The sequence below is a fragment of the Petaurus breviceps genome, unplaced genomic scaffold (assembly GCF_028583685.1).
Source record: "Petaurus breviceps papuanus isolate PSGF00001 unplaced genomic scaffold, PetGlider_PUasm1.0 38, whole genome shotgun sequence".
NCBI lineage: Eukaryota > Metazoa > Chordata > Mammalia > Diprotodontia > Petauridae > Petaurus > Petaurus breviceps.
Genome location: NW_027186304.1, coordinates 24,564,175 through 24,588,186, shown reverse-complemented (window position 1 = coordinate 24,588,186; position 24,012 = coordinate 24,564,175).

Sequence of the window (24,012 nt, the reverse complement as noted above, 5' to 3'; positions counted from 1 at the left end):
AATCTAAATTAATCACTTTTCTGTTGGGAAGTGTGTAGCATGTTTCATCTTGAGTCCTCTGAAATTGTGGTTGGTTATTGCATTGATCAGAGTTCAGAAGTCTTTCAAAGTTGTTTATTTTTACAGTGTGTAGAATTGTATACTATAGTGGTTTAAATTGTCTTCCTTGTTCTATTCACTTCACTGCATTAGTCTATACAAGTCTTCCCAGGTTTCTCTGAAACCATACCCTTCATCATTTCTTACAGCACAATCATATTCCATCACATTCAAATACCATAGCTCATTCAGCCATCCCCTAATTGATGGGCATCCCCTCAGCTTCCAATTCTTCGCCATTGTAAAAAGACTATAAAGGTAGTTGCATTTGTGAGTCCTTTTCCTCTCTCTTTGGGGTATTAATCTAGTAGGGGGTACCACTGAGCCAAAGGATATGCACAGTTTAACAATGTTTTGGGCATAGTTCCAAATTGTTTTGCAGAATGGCTGTAGCAATTCACAGCTCCACCGATCACATGTTAATATACCTTTTGTTCCACATTCCTTTCAGCATCTATTACACATTCCCTTTTTGTCAACTTTGCAAATTTTATGGTGTGAAGTGTTTGCTCAGAAATGGTTTAATTTCAATTTCTTCAATTATTGGTGACAGAGCATTTTTTTTTCATAAGGCTTTTGATAGTTTGGATTTTCTTCCTTAGAAAGCTGCCTGTTCATATCTTTTGACTATCAGTTGGGGAATGACATTTATTCTTAAAATTTTCAATCAGTCTTTTCTCTGTCTTAGTCTGTTAACAAACATTTATTAAATGCTTACTATGTGACAGGCACTTTTCTAAGTACTAAGGATACAAATAGGGACAGCTAAGTGGTGCAGTGGATAGAACACCAGTCCTGGAGTCAGAGAGATATGAGTTTAGCTTCAGACACTTATGGGTTAGTTGACCCTGTGCAAATCACTTAACCCTATTTGCCTCAGTTTCTCACCTGTAAAATGATCTACAGAAAGAAATGACAAACCACTCCAGCATCTTCACAAAGAAAGTTCCAAATGGAGTCATGAAGAGTCAGACATGACTAAAACAATGAACAATGACAAAAAAACTACAATAAGAAAAAAGACAGTTCCTGCCCTCAAGGAGCTTACAATTTAATGGGGGAAGACAAGACACAAGAAGGAAAATGAAAAGGGAGGGGGACACCAGAGAGTACCCTACACAGGGCCATGATGTTCCATGGAGTACAAAACAAGCAGAGGTGATGATGAAAAGTGAGGAATTAAATGGAAAATTCTGAAAGTTCAGAGTCCTCTATAAAGAAAGGCTTTCCGAGAAGGTTTGTGCTCCACCCTCTGACTCTCCAGTCAGAGAGGAGAGGCCACTGAGGAGTTGAGAAGGTGTTGAACATTTTTGGGTTTAGGGTTAGGCTTAATCCAGGGGTGGGGAACTTTTTCATGTTGGAAGGCTACATTAATATTTACCTGTAATAAAATAAGGCCACATTCAAGAAACTTCAATTAGATATATCTAAAAATGTACATTATTTTGTAAAAATTTAACTATTATGTACTTAATAATTTTAAAAATGTAAAATTTTTGTTAATTTTGAAGTTAACTAACCTTTTAATGACTTTGTTGTGTCTATTTTTTTATTAGAAAGCATTTGAACATTTGGTTGCAGCCTGGAAGTCTGCATTTCAGTTGATTCTTTGGGTATCAGTCATTTGTGACCTTAAGGACATCTTGATTTGAGTTAGGTAGGAGAATGTAGATTCATAGCAATAAGTGTTTGAAAACCAAGAAAGCATTTTTTGGGCATGTTGTTGAAGGCATGGGTATTCTACCACATTTTGCCATACTTCATTTGGATCTTTCTTAGCATCAAACAATGACTTCGAAATGTCATCTACTGGGAGCTCAATCAATTCTACATGTAGTTGGTTAGGTCCTTCGGTGATATCAACTAGATGAGGCCATGTAATGCCAAACAGAGGCAACTTCCAAGGTTCGGAATACCAGCATAGTAACTCTCTATTTTATTCAGTGACAGATTAAGGCAAAACATTCACATTACAGAAAATCAAAATACAGCATTCATCAAGTGTAATTCAATAATTTCCAAGTACTACTCCACCCCTGGAAAGTACATTCATTTAGTCAATCACAAAGCCTCTCTTCTCAAATGGAGATTAGTCTCCAATCATAAACAAAGTACATTCATATGGTCAGTCACAGAGCACAAAAAAGGCAAAAGTTTCCCACCCCTGGATCACAACTGAATTATAATTATCATCAGTTAATGCCAAGCACCTTCTCAAAAGGGGCAGTGGAGAGCACAAAGGCCATCTACCCCTGAGCTACAGCAAGGTTAAGATATCATCACAGCATTTAATACCCAAGAAGAGGTCTTTTCTTCATCTTAACCAGAGGCAAGTTCTCAGCAATCTCTGTTCCTGGAAAGACAAAGCTTAACAAAGCCACAAAATACATTGCCAGTGTCTTCATCAATTCACTCTCTGTCTGTAGAACAGTCTCAGGACCCCTGAAAACATCAACAAGACCCTCTTCCAGGATTTCTGTAAACATACAACAAGAAAATCCTTCTTCAGTGTTTCTGAACCAACAGCAAGGTTCCAGGACCTCTACAACAACAGCACTGTCCTTTACCAGCAGACAAATCTAGCAAAATAATATCAAAATAGACAGACAAAATATTGGCATCACAGCCATGTCATCTCAGTCCTTGGCAGCTCTGGGTGGCAGCTCTCAAAAGTCCTAGGCAGTTCCAACTGGCCCTCAGCAATCCTCTCTGTCTCTCTGCCTCCACAATGCTCCTCCCAAAAGTTCTTCTGCCTCTGTCTGCTTGGGCCTTCTCTCTACTTGGGTTTCCCGTGGCACCAGCTCCTCCCAGTTCAGCCCTCTCTTTTCCCACAAGTGGGATTCACAAGCTCTGGGTTTCAACACTCAACCCGAAAACCAAGCCAATACAGGGGGACCTTTAAATTCCATTAATATTACAGGCTGAAATGCTCATTTGAGCATGATGTCATGATTCTCAAAGTCAGTGAACCTTTCCTTGTATTCTCCAATTAATAGGTCTATAACAGCTGCATATTCTTCAATTGATTCATGTATATCATCCTGCTCATCAATGACCTTTGCTAACTGGGGATAATGTTCATCCAAAATTTCCTTTTGAAGAAGTGTTCTGAAAAATAAAAGATAACTCTTTTTGAAATTATTGGATTTTTTTGCCACATATGATAAACTTAGTTTTACCTTGTAAAGAAACATTTGAGTCATTTTGATTTGACATCACATAGAATTGTAGCATTCTTATAGAAATCTTCTTTCAATGATTCACATTTCTGAATCTGTTTTTCATAAAATTTAATTATATGTTCTCACAGAGATATAATTTTGGCTAATACCTGTCCCTACAATAGCCAACGCACTTTAGAATGATATGGCAAATCCACACTGAATTGTTCATCTTTAGCATGCTACGAAACTGATGGTGCTTTGTTGCATTTACATGAATATAGTTAACAATACTTAGAACTTGTTGCAAAGAGTCACTTAAAATAGTAGCTTTAGCACAGAGATTTTTCTGACACAAGATACAACCAAAATAAATGAAAGCATCTGGATCTGTTAATACTTTCTTTTAATCTGTACAATAAACCCTTCATGTTTTCCAGTCATGGAAGGCACACCATCTGCACATAAACTCACTAAGTTTACCAAATTCAGTCCAACTTCACAACATTTATCTTGAAAGTTGTGGAAGATATCTATTCCTTGTGTTCTATAAACAAGAGTGTCCAAAGCAAAGAAAATCTTCTGTTATAACTAAATGAAGTTCAAAACCTGCACCAAATCAGTAGTATCAATTGATTCATCCAACAATTTAAATAATATTTTTTTTCTTTTTTAAGTATGTGTAGCACCAACATGATATTCCCAGCACCTATGTTGGCTATGAATATGCCAACATAATTCTGAATCACAAAATATAACAGACTCTTCACATGGAAGACAGAACCAAAACATTTATTCAAACACCAGAAAGCCAAATCTCAACACCAAAAAGACAAATCCATCATAGCAACAAAGAAATTTATATACAATAGCAATGCAAGGGGCACCACCATCCCCAAGCCTTCCTTCTGCTAGGACCTTCTCACAAATGAACATTTACAGCTTACTGCCTACTTCCTCTCTCTCCCTCAGCTCTAACTGCTCTGACCAAATTCCTCTCAGTTCTCCTCCACCCTTCATGCTCCACCCGTCTTACTTCACCTGTTTAGCAAGCTCCTCCCACCACAGACTCATGTGACTCAAGCAGGTCACATGGGTCTATTAATGGATGGGAAAGATCTTCCCATTAAGAAAAAATACATTAACAATTGCACAAAGTTGTTCTGTTAAGTTTAAGGTTAATTCATGCTGCTGATCAGTCATGGTTCTCCTTGAAAGAAACAGATGTTTGTACTTTGAAATGTTATCAAGGTCTAAGCATCCTACAACTTCAACAATGCATTCTTAAACAATTTCTACATCACTGAATAGCTTCTCTTTTGTCCCAAGTATATAAGCTACTTTATAAGTTGCTTCAGTGGCATTATTTCCAGGTTTTATTGCTGCTTGAAATAATTGTCTTTACTTTTGCTTTTCATCTTTTAATTTCTTCAATACAACCTTTAGTACCTCTCCATTTAATTTATGATATTTATGGTCCTTATGAGTGTTATAATGCTGATAAGCCTGGAATTTCTTAATTTTGATACTTCATTATCACAAAGCAAGCAAATCACCCTATCTTTGGCAAAAACAAGATAATATTGTGATTTACAATCCTCATTTAAAAATCTGTCTTCTTCCTTTAGCATTCTCTTGGTCTTCTTTGACATGATAGGCTGTTAAGCAGGCAGAATTAAAAAGTACTGTCAAGCTATGCAATTAGTTACAAATTACACTTCAAACAGAAACATTGCACTGTTGTCAAAAGTTGATAACAGACTGGTATATTTGACCCACATAAACTCTCTCCAAGAGGCCTCAGGTGATAGTGGTGCCAGTCAGGTGGAGAAAGTAAGAACAAAATAATGAGCATAGCAGGTGTCAATTTAACCCTTATTTCTTATTAATGTTCTAATTGTGCCAGTCAATCTGTGAGGATTATTTCATTGAAACTTATTTTATTCTTTGGTATTTTAAACATGTTAATTTTTAAAATAAAATATAAAATGAACAAAATGTATTAATATAAATAAAAGGATTTGTTTTGTAAAATTTGGATTTGGTCAAAAGGCCATACTTAAGGACCTAGAAGACCACATGTGACCTTAAGGCTTAGTCCTTGGTTTAGTCTATCAGCAAGGAGATGAAATTTCAAGTGACAAGCTTATCTTGGATGGGGCATGATGTTTAGTGGAGTGCAAACCAAACAAAACAGTTGAATAAATATTTGTTAACTAACAATAAAATGAAAAGGCTATACTACATATAATAGGTCTAGACACCCCTTTATATCTATCCAAAAACAGAATGAATTACCATAAGACATGGTAAGTCCCCTCCCCCATTACTACAGTTTTTCAAATTGGGAGTGGGGGTGGTGGACAGTTTTTTTAACCATCTGACAGTCTCTGAAGTCCATTCTACCTGAGATTCTGTAATTCTGAAAAAGTAGTCACATGTGAACCTCTTTAACAATAGTCATGACCCTCTTATTTCTGAATTAGTTTCTTTTCTCCCAGAAGTTCATTCACAGACTCTCAGAATTTTAATAATTCATAAAGTCCCAGTTGGGGGTCACAGTCTTTGTACAGGTCAACAGTCTCAATTTCCTATCAGTCTCTTCTTTAGCTTCTAATTTAATGAGTTAATGTGCCATGGCTTCCTCCATTTTCTGGCAGTCTCATCTTTCTGCAGAGTACTTTTAGTCAAAGTGGTTCCTTCATTTGGGTCTCTCTCTGGCCTCTGCTTCTATTGTCCCTTTCTCTCAGCATGGTATTCTGCCTCTATCAAGCAGGTAGGGTTTCGTTCCCTGAACCTCTTTAGTTCACTCTTCCTTCAAGGCTGCATATTATAGAGTTAAGGTATTCCTAAACCAGATATGCCTTCCTAGTAGTAGCTGTCCTCTAGGAGTCCCTATTTCACTTGATCATCCTGACACTCCTGAAACATGCCTGGGCAGGAGGAGGGTCTAGGTTGGCATCTTCCTTTGCAGCAAACATTTTAAAAACCTTGTCCTTTGTAAGTCTTCAGAGCCAGTTAAATACAGTTTTTCTTTTTTCTGAATCACCAGTGGTAACCCTGGAGTGGAAATGGGGACCAAGTTCTAGAAACATAAATGACTCTGTCATTTATTAATCCCCTGGGTTAATTTGACAGATTGGAAGAAATCTGAAACTGTTTCAAAAGGTAATCTGGAACCTGGATCTGGAACCAACTGGAATTTCCTCATGGAGAAAACAGTAGAAATGTTAATCTCATGGTCTCAGGGGGACAAAAAGTTATACATCAAAAGAACCTCAGTGAGATGTATTTTAAAACTGCATTTCTTTTATAGGCTCCTCATTTTAAAAAAAAAAGTTAATATGAAATAAGTAAATTAGTTAACTCAGCAAATATTTACTGAGGGCCTACTATGGTAAAGTCAACATGCTGTTTAAAAAGAGGGACATAGCGGGGCGGAACCAAGATGGCAGAGTAGAAACAGGACTTCTGCATGGCTCCCACTTTTACCATCTCCAATTCATGTAAAAAATGACTCTAAACAAACTTGGGAGCTACAGAACCCACAAAATGACAGAGAGAAGCTAACCTCCCACTGAAAACAGCCCAGCAGGTGGGCAGGAAGGGGCCAGCACAGCTCTCTGGGAGCCAAGCCCAGCCCTGTGTGAGCCAGAGGTTTTAGCCTCAGGGCAGCCACAACCAGTCACTGGCTAGAGGGACTTCAGACCACCAGCAGCTGTGGTGATTTCCAGAATTATCAACCCATACATGCTAAGGACAAAATGAGAGGTCAGTGCAGTGTGGACTTTGGGAACCGAGAGTCCCAGAGTGTGGTTTGGCCTTTGCCCCCTGGAGGGAAAAGTGGCTGAGGCATGGAGGCTGTGCAGCTGCAGCTGCATGGCTGCTTCAGAGCTCCTGGCCTGCAGATTGTAGGGGGACCAAGCAACCAGTCTGAGGGGTAATCACTCTTGCTTTAACCTGCTTAGATCTGGATCACTGTTTAGGGTGGAGGTCCTGGGATGTATGACCAGTTTGCCAGAGCATGTAGAGGCTTCAGAGAGGTGAGCCAACTAATAACTCCAGCAGCTGAGAAAACCCCAGCAATTTGGGACAAAACTTCCCTCTCTGGTAGCAGAGTTCTACTGTGGCAAAAAACTCAAAAGTTAAGTAATTGAGTGGCTACATGAGCAAGCAAAGGAAGCAAGGCAAGCACAGCAATCCAACTTTATGCTCCTATTTTGGGGACAAAAAGGATCAAAGCATGGGAAGGAAGACAGTAAAGTCAGAACTCCTGCACCAAAAATTTCCAAGAAAAATATGAGCTAGATAGAGGCCATAGAGGAGCTTAAGAAGGATTTTGAAAATCAAATAAGAGAAGTAGAGGAAAAGTTGGGAAGAGAAATGAGAATGATGCAAGAAAATCATGAAAAGCAAGCCAACAACCTGACTGAAGAAAATAACACCTTAAAAATAGACTAACTCAGGGCGGCCAGGTAGCACAGCGAGTAAGAGCACCGGCTCCAGTGTCAGTACGATCTGGAGATTGAATCCTGGGCTCATACACTTAGCATCCACTCAGAAACACCTGGCCATGTAACCTTGAGCAAGTTACTTAATCCCAATTGCTTAGGGGTGGCCAGGTGGCTCAGAGAGTAAGAGCACCGGCTCTAGTGTTGGGTATGACCTGGAGATCGAATCCCAGGCTCAGATACTCAGCACCACACCCAGAAATAACTGGCCGTATAACCTTGATCAAGTTACTTAACCCCGATTGCTTTTAAAAAAAAAATAGACTAACTCAAATGGCAAAAGAGGCTCAAAAAGCTGAGAAGAAGAATGCCTTAAAAAGCCGAATCTGCCAGATGGAAAAAGAATCTCAAAAGTCCACTGAAGAGAATCATTCCTTCAGAATTAGATTGGAGAAAATGGAAGCTAGTGACTTTATGAAAAATCAAGACACTATTAAACAGATTCAAACAAATGAAAAAATAAAAGGCAATGTGAAATATCTCACTGAGAAAACCACTGATCTGGAAAATAGATCCAGGAGAGATAATTTAAAAATTATTGGACTACCTGAAAGCCATGATCAAAAAAAAAGAACCTAGAAATCATCCTTCAAGAAATTCTCAAGGAAAATTGCCCTGATGTTTTAGAAACAGGGGGCAAAATAGAGGTTGAAAGAATCCCCCTATCACCTCCTGAGAAAGATCCCCAAAAGAAAACTCCTAGGAATATTATAGCCAGGTTCTGGAGTTCCCAGATCAAGGAGAAAATATTACAAGCAGCCAGGAAGAAACAATTTCAATATTGTAGAAACACAATCAGGATAACACAGGATCTGGCAGCTTCTACACTGAGGGATCAAAGGGCTTGGAATATGATGTTCCAGAGATCAAAGGAGCTGGGATTAAAACCAAGAGTCACCTACCCAGCAAAACTGAATATCATGTTTCAGAGGAAAATGTGGTCATTCAATGGAATAGAGGACTTTCAAGCATTCATAATGAAAAAAAAAAACAGAATTATTTAGAAAATTTGACATTAAGATACAAGAAGCAAGAGAAGTATGAGAAGGTAAACAGGGAAAAGAAATCATAAGGAACTTATCAAAGTTGAGCTATTAACATTCCTACATGGAAAAACGATAATTGTAACTTATGAAACTTTTCTCAATATGAGACATATATATGTCTATATAGGAGGGTATATGGGTATATGAATACATATGTGAGTGTGTGTATATATGTGTACAGGTATACATAGATAGAGGGCACAGGACAAATTGAATAGGAAGGGATGATACTTAAGAGGTGAAATTAAGAGGTGAGAGAGGAATATAATGAGAAGAGAGGGGAGAGACAGAATAGGGTAAATTATCTCATATAGAAAAGCAAGGGAAAACTGTTACAATGGAGGGGAAGAACAGGAAGGCAAAAGGGAATGAGTCAACCTTACTCTCATTGAATTTGGCTTAGGGAGGGAATGACATACACACTAAATATGGTATCTCACCCTACAGGAGAGTAGGGGGAAGGGGATGAGAGGGGGGATGATGGAAAGGAGTGCAGGCTGGGGGGAGGGAAGTTGGAAGCACACACTTTCAAAAAGGGACAGGATCAAAGTAGAGAATAAAACAAGTGGGGGTGGATGGGATAGAGGGAAACAGTCAGTTTTTCACAATATATCTATCCACTATGGAAATATTTTGCATAGCTACACATGTATAACCTATATTGAATTGCTTATCTTCTCAGTAAGGGTGGGTGAGGCGGGAGGAAGGAAAAGAATCTGGAATTCAAAGTTTTAAAATCAAATGTTTAAATATATATAATAATAGTAATTATTATTATTATTATTTTACATGCAACTGGTAAATAAGATATATAGGCACTGGGGCCTAGAGATCCACTGTGCCCTACTAGAGAGTTGGAAGGGCAATAGGGGAAGATATAGGAGAGAGCATATTGGGGGAGGGGATATGCAGTGGGATCGCTGTTTTGGGGTGGTGGGTAGGGGAAAAATGGGGAGAAAGTCTATAACTCAAAATCTTATGGAAATGAATGATGTGAACTAAAAATAAATATAAAATTTAATTCAAATAAAAAGGGGGGGGACGTCTAGGTGGCGCAGTGAGTAAAGTGTTGGCCCCAGAGTCAGGAGTACCTGAGTTCGGTTCCAGCCCCAGACACTTAACACACACACACACACACACACACACACACACACACACACACACACAAACTAGCCATGTAACCTTAGGCAAGTTACTTAACCCCAATTGCCCTCCAAAAGGCAAAAAAAAAAATCGTTCTTAAAAAATCAAATAAAAAGAGGGACATATGGGCAGCTAGGTGGTGCAGTGAATAAAGCACTGGCCCTGGGGTCCAAAGGACCTGAGTTCAAATTTGACTTCAGACACTTAAACATAAAACTAGCCGTGTGACCTTGGGCAAGTCACTTAACCCCAACTGACCTACCTTCCCCCTCAAAAAAAAAAGAGGGATATAAAAATGAAAAAAGCTATATCCACAGCTTTGAGGAGTTTTTCAATCTGAAAGAGTAGATAAGGCATGAGTACAAATGAAAATAATAGATATAGGCTCCAAAGAATTCAGAAAGCCGTTAGAAGTAAATCCAAAGGTACAGCTCACAGAGCACTGTGCCCAGAGTCAGGAAGACCTGAGTTCAAATCCAGTCTCAGTAGCTGTCACAGCCCAGATCACAGACCCTGGGCAAGTCACAATCTCTGTTTGCCTCAGTTTCCTCAACTGTAAAATGGGGATAATAATAGCATCTACCTTGAAGGGTTGTTGTGAAGATCAAATGAGATAATGTTTGTAAAGCACTTAGCACAGTGCCTGGTACCTGGTAAGTATTATATAAATGCTTATTCCCTTCCAATAAAGAGAAAACTATGGTCTAGTAGTGGAAACTTGCCTGTAAACAAAAGGTTACAACTCCCATAAATAAAAACAGAATAGGTAGTCAATCTGTCATCCATTTTTTAAATCAGTAGTGGAAGTCACATACAAGATTTCAAAAGGTTCTTTGTTTCTTCTCAGCCTATAATTCTGTATTTAGTCTAGAATTTACTTGTAGATCACTTAAAAGATTGCTCATCTCTTCCTCCAATGACTTCCCTCCCCTTGATTATGAGTTTTTACTGAAGAATATGGCTCATTGATTTAGTTCTCCTATCTAAGCACTCACATATACATATGTGTGTATATTTACATATGTAGATATACACATATATATTTTGTATATAATATAGATATGCCACATAATTATTAATAGAACATAATTATATGTTAATTATATTAATAAATGTGTTCTATTGATGTAATTAATAGATTATATCAATAAATAGAAATTATCAATATCATTGTGTTTATTATATTATATAGTATGTTTATATATTCTAAAAACATTCCATTCATTATCTTTTAAGCTTTCTTAACAAATATTTGTATTAAGGTAACAAAGGGCTAGATAGTCATTACTTATGAAAGATAGGTTAGTCATTCATTCAACTGTGCCATTGCTAATTTTTTTTTGCACAAATTCGATGGGCTGACCACATTATTTGATTATTTTATGGAGAACTCACACAGGGCAAGCACTTACATGGTGGTCAGAATAAGTAATACAAGGACACTCTCAAGTTCTCTCCTAATTTTGGAATTGATTTGTGACATGGGAGACACTGGCACAGGACCATCCAGCATGGAGTGCCCTCATCAGAGAGGGTGCTGTGCTCTATGAGCAAAGGAGAATTGAAATAGACCAAAATAAATACAAGATGCACACATTTAGAGAATCTTCCCCAAATGTTCACATTAACTATTTGTGCCCAGCCTGTGGGTAGAACATTCTGAGCTCATAGTGGTCTGACCAGCCACACAGTCAGACAGACTGTAACTTGACTCTAACAGAGTGATGTCATTTTGTTGAGGGCCAACTCCAGTTAGGCAGGTAGAAGCAGCTAGCTTCTTGCAGCTGCTCCCAGGCCAACCAGATGCTGGCTCACGACTCTATGTGATGTTCAGGGAACAGAGCACTCTGAATTCTTACTCACCCTGATAGTAGTGACACAAAGGGAACTAAGTACAAGGGAGTGTACAGCCCATCCAGTGTGAAACGGGAACACTAGATAAAGAATAGACATGATAGCCTTCAAGGTCTGCCTGACATCATGGAACTAAAGAAAGCAATAATGGAAAACACAGTGACCAATAGTTACCTTTTTTGTCTCATTGCTCTATAAAAACCTTCCTCTTGTATCAATAAACGGAGTTCTATCCTGAACAGCCCACCTGGCCCCTTTTATCTCCCATCTCCCATCACACTTGATGATGGTATCAAGTGGCCCCCAGCACTCTTTGAGAATGGAGGACAGCAACCAGCAATTGTTGATTGTTTTTGGAGCACAGCACTACTTTCTGGGAACAATTACAGGCTAAGACAACTGCCTGCAGTCTTTGAGCTTCCAGTCTAATGATGAGATAAGACACAAACATAGATCACTGTAATATGGAATACTGCTTGAGAGATGCACCAGAAATGCACAAAAGGACCCTAAGAAGCCCAAAAAGAAGGGTATTAAGGACCTGAGGAATTAGTGAAGCCTTCATGGAGAATGTGGAATTTGAATTGGAATTTAAAAGTTGGATAGGACTTCAACCCCAAATTTACTTTAGGTGAATTTTCCTATGTATTTTTATGAAGGCCAACTTCTCTCCACCCATTAATTTTATGACTGTGTTTGCATTTCCCCCATGAAAGCCAAGCACCGATTCACTTTTCCTTGCTAGAAAATGATGGATTTAGAATCTATTCACGGAGGAAATAATTTTATTTTCCAGGTAGAAAGAAATGTTAGATTCTTTTGCATAGATATAAACTATAGCAACCTTAGAATTTAGCTAAGAAGAAGATACATTACACAGTAACAGCAATATTATTTGATGAAGACCTATGAATGACTTAGCTATTCTCAGCAATGCAATGATCCAAGAAAATCCCAAAGGACTAATGATGAAGTATACTATCTGCTCCAGAGAAAGAACTGATATTGATTGAATATGGACTGAAGCATACTATTTTTCACTTACTTTTTTTTTCTTTTGAGTCTTTTTAAACAAAATGACTAATACAGAAATCTTTTACATAATTGAACATGTATAACCTTTATCTGATTGTTTACTGTCTCAGGGATAGAGGGAGGGATAGAATTTGGAACTCAAAACTTTAAATAAAAAATGTTGAAAATTGGTGAAAAAAGGAAGATACATTTCAGGATACTCTGTTTATGTAGAGATAAATTAGCTTTGTAGCAGGAGAAAAGAAAGGGTCAGAAGTCTACAATTCACATATTAAATTGCATCCAGGCACTGTTGTGTAGTATGTTAGAAACGGAATAGGTCAAAGCTTCAAAGTTCCATCTCTGCCTCTTAGCAGCCATGTGACTTTGAACAAGTCACCTCAATTTCTGAGATTCAGATTTTTCATCTGTGTTGTTGTTTGGTCATTTCAGCTGCATTCAACTCTTTGTGACCCTATTTAGGGTTTTCTTGACAAAGATACTGGAGTTCCTTACCATTTCCTTCTCCAGCTTATTTTACAGATGAGAAAACTGAGGCAAACAGGTTTAAGTGACTTGCCCAGGGTCACACAGGTGGTTTAGCATCTCAGAGGTCAGATTTGAACTCAGAAGGATGAGTCTTCCTGACTCCAGGCCTGGCACTCAAATCACTATGCCACCAAGTTGTCCCTTATCAATTATCCTCTATAAACTGGGGATAATAATACTTGCATTATTTATCTCATGGGGCTGTTCTGATGACCAAATAAAATCATGATTATAGAAAGCTTTATAAATTATAAGGCAGGATATAAAAAGTTACTGCTAATATTATCATTATCGAAAGGTACTTATAAGGAGATGGGTAACTATTAGTAGCAATTATTCATAATCATGGCAATAATTACCTGCCCTTCCACTATTATGGGTACCAATCACCAGTATTATATATAATATGAAATGTGCTGCAGTGGAAAGAATACTGGCCTGGAAGGCAAGAGAAATAGATTCTAACCCTGGCTCTGCCATTAATTAGCTATTTCACCTTTTCTGAGAGCTATGCTGGAGTATCAGTTTTTTCATTTGGAAAATGAGGAAATAAGGGTGGATAAAATGATCTCTCAGTCTCTTCCTGTTCCAAAATTCTATGATTCTATGAATTAATTCAATTTAACAAGCATGTATTAAGTGCCTGCTGGAGGTACAAAGACAAAAACAAAACATCCCTCACTCATGAGGAGTTTACATTTTATTAGAAGGATAAGCAGATAATTAATCACAAAGCAATACAGAGTTATTTCAAGATGAAGAAAGTTCTAAAAATTAAAGGAATTAGGAAACACCTTGTATAGGAAGTGACATTGGATCTGTGTTTAGAAGGAACCTAGTGGTTCTACAAGATGGAAGTCAAGAGAAAATGCATTACAAAAGGAGGGGACCTCCTGTGCAAATGCATAATATAATGGTAGGAGATTTGGGTTGGCTATTGGAAGTAACTGGTCAGTTTGACTGGAATGGAGAAGTAATGGGAAATAATATGAAATGAATGGAAAGGTAGATGGGAGCCAGATTGTGGAAGTCTTTAAACGTTAGACTGAGAATTTTGAATTTTATTCTAAAGGTAAAAGGGAGCCACTGGAAAAAATTCAATAGGATAATGACATCATTTTTGTTTTAGAAATATCAGATATGTGTTTTACTCTCTCTAACATTTTTCAATAGGACTTACCAATATTTTTATTCTAACTCTATTCTATATTCTAAGCAATTACAATCGTAATAGCAATTTGTTGGTATTATCACAATCACAAAAAGACCTATGGCCATTAAAAGTGAGCCCTGATTTTTTATTGGTGTACATCGAACCACCATGGATTATCGAATCCTGAAGCATCTCTACTGAACCGTACTTAAACCTTTTACACAGAGAAACAAGTATTGATAGTTTTATTTCTTTCATTTATCCTAATACTTTGAAGAATTTTTCTTTCCTTTCTTACCTATTCCTAAGTTTCAGTTTGCATTCAATGTGTGAGCTATTAAGAAATGTACTAAGAAATAAGAGTATTCTAACCTTAAGGTCAGATTAGTCTTTCTTATTGCTAATGAAAAATAAGAATAGAGATGTAAGATCACATATTAGCATGTTCTTATATTTGGGCCACACTTGAAGTCAACTCAGGGTAAGATACGATTTGTAGTCATGTAGGATTAAAAGGAGAATACTTGTTAGACATGGACTTTTGCAGTAGGAAGCAGTTGAAGATACTATATAATTTCTCACATTCCCTCTATTTCAATCACCTCCTCTGACTCAGGTCTGAGTCCAGCTCAGTGTCAAGCAAGCAAGGAAGGAAGGAAGAGACATTTATTAAATGCCTATAGGTTCCAAGTGCTATCCTAGACATTAGAACTACAGAATGCATCCATTTGAAAGAAACGTCACCTGAAGTGCTTATTTGAGATATACATATTCCTAAAACTATAGCTTATGAGCTCCCATCAATATGTTCATCTTTCAATAATCAGTCATAGGATATAATAGGGAAGAAAAGACATTTTTAAAAATTCCACAGTAAGAAAAATAGCAACACCTTCCCCATATACCTGGGGCATATTCTCCTGCAAATATATCCATTAAAAGGGAACATAAACAAGAACGGAAATCAGGATTTCACTGAATATTGGGAATTTGTGTAGAGGGGCTTTGTTCCTTGGTTTACCTTCATTCTTCATAGAATAGTTGGCAACCATGGCAGGACTCAAGTCAAGGATTCCAGCTCCCAGGATGACCCTTTAGGGAAAAATTTCTAATGGGCATTACAGTTGATTTCACCAACAGTTTTTTCCACAGGAGGCCAGCGCAGAAGCTGGACACCCCTTCGAATCCAACTTGAAACCTTCGGAGTCAAGTTAAAATCTGCAGTTAGGCAGGCCCGGGACTTATTGGCTTCAAGTCTTCCCTTCTATAGGGAGAGATAGTGGGCTCAGACCTAAGGCCCAGCAGATTGTCTAGGGAGACAGGTGGACCCAATTAGCTCTTTAAGAAGGCAGCAATGTGCATTCCTCAGAAAGACTTTATTTTTGTTTTGGCCTGGTATCAAATGAAGCTTCTTCTCCAGGGAGAAGTGGACTCCCTAGTTTAAGGACTGGCCAGATACTAGTAGAAGACTTTTTTCTGGAGTGAGATACCTATAAATAGAGCTCTAAAATTGTGAGTACATTTTCAAATTATCTCTATTTGATAGAATTTGTTATCCTGTAGTCACGTGTCAATTATTGCAGATTTTTCTATGTGCACTTCATTTTAAGGAAGTTGTTCAGGCAGAGTCTAGAAGAGAGTGTGTTTAAAATCACTTTCTCAGGTAGCAGGGACTTAACTTTCATTTTTAGTGAGAGTTAGGGAGGAAGAATCTATTAATAGGTGCTTCTGTTTATCTGTAATTTTTCTTGATACTTAAACCAGCCCATTTCCTGTGATCTGATCAACCAAAATGGTATAGAGAATAAACTTTCTTCAGAACTTTAAAAGGTCTTTAAAAAGGAAAAGTCTAGGGGTGGCCAGGTAGCACAGGGAGTAAGATCACCGTCTCCAATGTCAGGATGACCTGGAGATCGAATCCCAGGCTCAGACACTCAGCACCACACCCAGAAATAACTGGCTGTGTAACCTTGAGCAAGTTACTTAACCCCAATTGCTTAAAAAAAAAAAAAGGAAAAGTCTATCTCTCTGCCTTTCAGGCTCTATCCAAGCTGGAGTGGCAGACAAAAGATAGATAAAGGGGTGGCTAGGTGGCACAGTGAATAGAGCACTAGCCCTGGAGTCAGGAGGACCTAAGTTCAAATCCAGCCTCAGACACAACACAAAAACTAGCCTTGTGACGTTGGGCAAATCACTTAGCCCCAACTGCCCTTCAAAAAGCAAAAACAAAAAAACAAAAGATAGATAAAAACACAGAAATTTGGTTCCCAATCTGCAGAAATTTAATTATATTATAAACTAGTTAGAGACCAAAAGTACTTTCCTCTACTATAAATCTGCAAAATGCAGTTTGAATACTCTGAAAAGATTAATAAAGGAAATCTTACAGAGACATTCAAACTACAAAGCGGAGGTAATTTCATTGATTAGAGAAAAGTAAACTGGAACTAACGTATTTCAAAGTACTCTCAGTTTTCAGTTTGACCACAGAAAGAGAAAAACTTATTAAAAACAAAAATCAAAAACAACTGAAAGTAAGTGAATTTTAATTATACCACTATGGTTTAAATAGGTAAATTAAAAACAGAATAAAACTTGTGCTGAAATCAAGTTCAAAACTGCATTTTAGTAAAACTATAATGAGTAAGGCTCTGCAATGGTAACAGAAATTTGAAGATATTCCCCGCCCTTTCATAGGCCTGAGGGAATTTGAAGATCTTTCCTGCCCCCTAATAGGTTGAATGTAGTGGAGCCTGTGGTGGGAGGAGCTTGCTGAAGTGGAGCAGAGCCCACAGGAAACTGGGACTTAGAGTAACTAGACACTGGGAGAGAGAAGACTGCAGGCAAGCAAGCATCTAGGCTTGTGAATGTTTGTTTGTGGGAAGACTAAAGAATGGTGTGGCTCTGTGCTGTGCTGTAGTGTATTAACTTCTTTGTTGCTATGATGGATTCAGTTTTCTGATTTGGGGGTTTGGTTTTCTGGTGTCTGAATAAATGTTTTGCTTCTCTCTTCTATGTGGAGAATCTGCTATATTTCAGAATTGTGCCAGCATATTCACAGTCTCCATCAGTACTATGAATATTATGTTGGCATTACAGGCTCTAAGTTAGTAACAATTACTGAGGAAAGAATTAAACAAGAACTTAGCATTATGGGAAAATATTGTTGTTGTCCAGTTTGCAGTTGGGTCCAACTCTTTGTGACCCTATAAACAATAGCATGCCATTCCAATGTCCTATCTTTTAGTATTTTAATATGTTCCATGAAGTTTTCTTGGCAAAGATACTGAAGTGGTATGCCATTTCCTTCTCCAGTAAATAAAGTATGTGCTCACCTAATAGGGATAATGCTCAGATTACAAAAGATCAAAATAAAGGGAGTATATGGCTTATAAGTATTAGTACAAAATACACAAGTTTTGAGGGAGCAAAAAAAAACCTTTCAAATTATTTCTGAATGTTCCTTGCTTCATTGTCTTGGGAACAAAAACAAATAAACTTTTTGTACAATGAAATTAGTAAGCTTAAAATTTAAAACAAATTTTGATCACTTGGAAGTGTAATCTTTGGGGGGGGGGCAATTGGGGTTAAGTGATTTGCCCAAAGTCACACGGCTACTAAGTGTGTCAAGTGTCTGAGGCTGGATTTGAACTCAGGTGCTCCTGACTCCAGGGCCAGTGCTCTATTCACTGTGACACCTAGTCGCCCCTTGGAAGTGTGATCTTACATTTATCTCTATCTATGTTTTTCAGCTCCTGTTAATGATAATTAATTTCTGAAGCAAAAATTGTGGTTTTAAGATATTTGATTATTTCATAATCAAAGAATTTTTCTTTTTAAACATAAAAAATTGTGTAAGTATACTAGCATATGTCAAAGATATTGTTTAATTTACATTTAATTGTTTTAATTAAAATCAATATGATGTTTACTATTATTGCATCTCAGCAATTATAAACTCAGCATCACTTTTCAATATGTGTGATTAAGAAACATTGTAATATGTATTTAAACCAGTGAATTTTGAAAAAGTATAAATTAGCTGAAAACAGTAGGCTCTTGGAAAAACCGAGATTTGAATATTACTATTACAGATTATAAATCCACATTTGATCTTGTCAAAATCTATTATGAAAACTAAATTATAATTGTGGTATATCAGAGAATTTAATTTCATTTGCAATTGATAAAGGCAATAATGTTGAAAATGCAGGAATTGAGTAAATCTAAGTTAAAATCTACCCTCTGGAATTTATTAGTTATGTGACTTGAATGAATTACTTCATCTCAGTCTTCTTTTTATGTAAATGATAAAATAAATAATATTATCCACTTTCCAGGGTTGTTGGGGGAATAAAAAAAAATTGTAAAGTGCTTAACATAGTGAGCACTATATAAATGTTGACTATTATTATTGGATTTTAGATTAAATAAGATATCAAAGGTAATAACATGAATGATTTTCTAAAAAGATTAAGATTTTATCCAACTGCATATATGAAATTTGACATGAGAAGTGTGATGCTGTTTAAAAAAATATATTCTTTAGGCTTCTAGTTTTTCTTGTATTATTTTTTTCTAAATTGTGAAAAAATGTTAGAGAAGCCACTTCTCTAATGAACTTTAATGTTGCCCAAAAATGTAGAATTACTATACTTTAATGAGAAGTTTAATTACAGTTCCTTACCTTAAGTAAAGCTGTGATCTAAATTTGTAACTCTGCTTGGGTAAAGTTATAATATCTTGTTGATTCTGTGAAAGAACTTATGTTGTGAAAGTCTAAAACAATGAATGGTTACTGTGAAATTGACTAAACTAATATCATTTTTTTTGTATCTTATGAATCCGACTGCTTCTTGTTGTTGCTCAGTCATTTCAATCATGTTCAATTCTTCGTGACCCTATTTGGGGTTTCTTGGCAAAGACACTGGAGTGGTTTGCCATTTCCTTCTCCATCTCAGTTGGCATATGAGGAACTGAGGCAAACAAGGTTAAATGACTTGGGTCTGACACACACAGTTAGTAAATGTCTGAGGTCGGATTTGAACTCGGGAAGATGAGTCTTCCTGTCTTCAGGCCCAGTACTCTATCCACTGCACTACCTAGCTGCCTGAATTAAACTGCTAAAAGATAGCAAAATTGTTTTAAAACTATTAAATAATTAATGGGTTATCGCATTCAAAAGGGAAGAGTTTAGTCTTACTACTGTAAGTTAGCAAGTGGCTCAAGTAGTAGCTGAGAAATAAAAAATTAAATATTCCAAAGTATTACAGAAAGCAGGCCTCTGAAATTCTTTAAAGTGATCTTTAAGAACTAGAAAAAGCAGGGTGGCTAGGTGGCTCGGTGAATAGAGTACCACCCCTGGAGTCAGGAGGACCTGAGTTTGGATCTGACCTCAGACACTTAACATAGCACTTACTAGTTGTGTGACCTTGGGCAAGTCACTTAACCCTAATTGCCCTGCCTTCCCCCCTCCAAAAAGATTAAAAAAAAAAGAACTAGAAAAAGCCTGGCATGTGGTAGACACTATATAAATGAACTATTATTACTTCTTTAATTGACTGTAATTACTCCATACTGGATAACTCTTTTCTGGATTTTAGATGTCATTAGATGTGATTAATAAAATGCCAAAGGAGATAAGATAGATGATTTTCCCTGTAACATAATTTTAAAATCCATTCTATTAAACTGTTGTCTTCTGAATACTAATAGGCTTCATGTTTTAAATACATACTATTAAGTATGTGAAAATTTTCTCTTACATTATAAAATCTGAGAAAAGCTGTTAAGACAAGTTATTTCCCCTTTTGATTTGAATGCTTTTAGATCAGAAGTGTATCAGTCATATAATATGACAAAATGTTTAAAGATCATTTGTTACTATTTGATGAGTTATATTTTGTTTTAAATTAAGAAAATAATAATGAGAAATGACTTACTGTTGGGAGAAAAGCATAACAAAATCCTTCTAAGAGATTTGTGCCTACAAGATTCCTCAGGATTTTCTACTTGACCTAAGGTCATAAGATCTTACCAGGCCTACTAACAGTGTGCTGTGAAATTCTAATGTATTGAAGTTTGAGGAAATATGACCTCTCTCACTCAATGTGTGGGAAAATTGCAAATTTGTATATGCTGATAAATTTATCCAAGATTACATAGCTGTCACTTCTAAAAACTATAGAATTATATCTGTTCCTAAAATGGATTTGTTAAAGATAAGGATTAGGAAGTTATTAGGCAATACTAGTACCCAACCATTTTCAGGGATTTTGAATAGATTATCAAGAATTTACTATATGTGCAAAAACTCCAGAATATGGTATTTGTGCTGTTTGTCCAACTTACTAAATATTCAACCAATTTGCTTCTCTACCATTTCCTGTAGTAGTCATTCTTCACCTTATACCCCATGTGAACATCGGCATATTGATGTCATATGTATGCCTAAGTCTGATCACTTATAAAGTCTCCCTTCAACTTACCCAATGGGATGAAGCTTTTTCTAAAATTTAAAACTTTAAAATTTTTAAACTTTAAAATTTAAAAAATTTAAATTGGCAAACTGTACTCTAAAGCTCATCTACAGAGGTCAGATGTTGTCTTTCTTTATTCTACCTACAAGGCAGACCAAGGTGGGAGCTACACTTCTAAATATCAAACCCTATCACTATTTATTTAGATATACTTTAGAATATATGTAAATGTGGTGAATTGTTTTTTGCCTCCAACAACCAAATTGAACATAAGAAATTTTATCTGCTAATGAATATTGTGTGAATTTGAACCCTGGATGCTAATAATTATTGTCACATGGACACAATAATTATATCCTGTCCTAACAAATGATTAACGAAGTTTTGCAATTTAAGGTAGAATCTTGTGGGACTTTAGGCGGAGCCAAAATGGAGGAATAAAAACAGGGCCCTGCCTGAGCTCTCTCCCAAATGCCTCCAAATATCAGTAAAAATGACTCTAAACAAATTCTAGAGCTACAGAACCCACGACATGACAGAGTGAAACAAATCTCTAGCCCAAGACAACCTGGAAGGTTGACAGGAAAGATTTGCTGCATGGGGCTAGGAGCAGAGCCAAGTCCAGTGTGGGCCATGCCAACACAGACAGGGCTAGAGTAGGCCTCAGGGTGCTGAATAACTGGTAACTATGGCAATTTCCAGACTTCTCAACCCACAAACACCAAAGACAACATAGAAGGTCAGGGGGAAACTCTGTGGGACCTGGGTGAGAGAGGAGCACAGTCTGACCCCAGCCCCAGGGTGGCAGAGGTGGTGGCTGCAGCAATAGCAGCAACAGTTTCTTCCAGAGCTCTGGGACCACAGATGGTGGGAGGATGGAGCAGCTGATCAGAGGGAGATTGCAGGGATCTCATTACTGCCAGGATTCTCTTGCTTTGCCCTGCTTGGGATCTGGGTCACAGTCTTAGCTGGTGGTCCTGGGGTGAGAAGGAGTGCTGGTGTGGTGGAGTTTGTGGCAGCAGTGGAAAGGGAATCCTCCTCACAAATCCTAGGCAGAAAAGAGTACTTGGGGTCACTCACAGACCAGAGCACAGGCCAGAAACACCTCTCCTTTGAACATACCACCTTGGAAGAACTGAAAATTTACAGGTCCCTAGAAGTATCTCTGAAAATAGCTGCATAAAACCCCTGAAGCTTGGGACAGTACACCTACACCCATACCCACAACCACTGGAAGCAGAGTCCTACCTTGACAAAGAGTTATAAAATCAAGTATTTGATTGGAGAAATGAGCAAACAGTGTTAAAAAAAAAAGCAACTCAATATAGAATCTTACTTTTGTGACAAAGAAGATTAAAACATATATCCAGAAGACAACAAAGTCAAAATGCCTACATCAAAAGCCTCCAAGAAAAATATGAATTTGCCACAGGCCACGGAGGAGCTCAAAAAGGATTTTGAAAATCAAGTAAGACAAGTAGAGAAAAAATTGGGAAAAGAAATGAGAGTAATGCAAGAAAATAATGAAAAACAAGTTAATTGCTTGCTAAAGGAGACCCCAAAAATACTGAATAAAAAAACCTTTAAAATAGACTAACTCAAATGGCAAAAGAGATCCAAAAAGCTAATGAGGAGAAGAACGTCTTAGAAGGCAAAATTGGTCAACTAGAAAAGGAGGCCCAAAAGTTCACTGAAGAAAATAATTCCATAAAAATTGGAATGGAGCAAATGGAAGCTAATGATTTTATGAGAAACCAAGATATTATAAAACAGAACCAAAAGATGAAAAAATAGAAGACAATGTAAAATATCTCATTGAAAAAACCACTGAGCTGGAAAATAGATCCAGGAAAGATAATTTTAAAATTATTGGACTATCTGAAAGTCACAATCAAAAAAAGAGCCTAGACATCATCTTTCAAGAAATTATCAAGGAAAACTGCCCTGATATTCTAGAACCAGATGGTAAAATAGAAATCAAAAAAATCCACCAATCACTCTTGAAAGAGATGTCTAAAGGAAAACTCCTAGGAATATTGTAGTCAACTTCTGAATTTCCCAGGTCAAGGATAAAATATTGCAGATAGCGAGAAAGAAATAATTCGAGTAGTGTAGAAATACAATCAGGATAACACAAGATCTAGCAGCTTTTACATTAAGGGTGGAAGGGCTTGGAATAAGATATTCCAGAGGTCAGAGGAGCTAGGATTAAAACCAATAATCACTGAGTATAATTCTTCAGTGAGAAAATAAGACATTCAATGAAATAGATGACTTTCACACATTCTTGATGAAAAGACCAGCGTTGAATAGAAAATTTGACTTTCAAATACAAGAATCAAGAGAAGCATGAAAAGATAAACAGGAAAGAGAAATCAAAAGTGACTTATTAAAGTTGAGCTATTTACATTCCTACATGGAAAGATGATATTTGTAACTAATGAGACCTTTCTCAGTATTAGGGTAGTTGGATGGAATATATATATATATATGTATATATATATATATATATATATATATATATATATATATATATATATAGAGAGAGAGAGAGAGAGAGAGAGAGAGAGAGAGAGAGAGTAGGTGCACAGAGGGAGTTGAATAAGAAGGGATAATACCTAAAAAATAAAATTAAGGGGTGAGAGAGGAATATATTGGGAGAAGGAGAAAGGGAGAGAGAGAATAGGGTTAATTATCTCCATAAAAGAGGCAAGAAAACACTTTTACAATGGAGGGGAAGAGGGGGAAGATGAGAGGGAATGAGTGAGTCTTACTCTTATTGGATTTGGCTTAAGGAAGGAATAGCATACAAACTCAATTGGGTATCTTACCCTACAGAAAAGTAGAGGAGAAGGGGATGGGGGGGGGGTAATAGAAGGAAAGGCAGATTGGGGGAGGAAGTATTCAGAAGCAAACACTTTTGAAAAGGACAAGGTCAGAAGAGAAAATAGAATAAATGGAGGGCAGGATAGGATGGATGGAAATATAGTTAGTCTTTCAAAT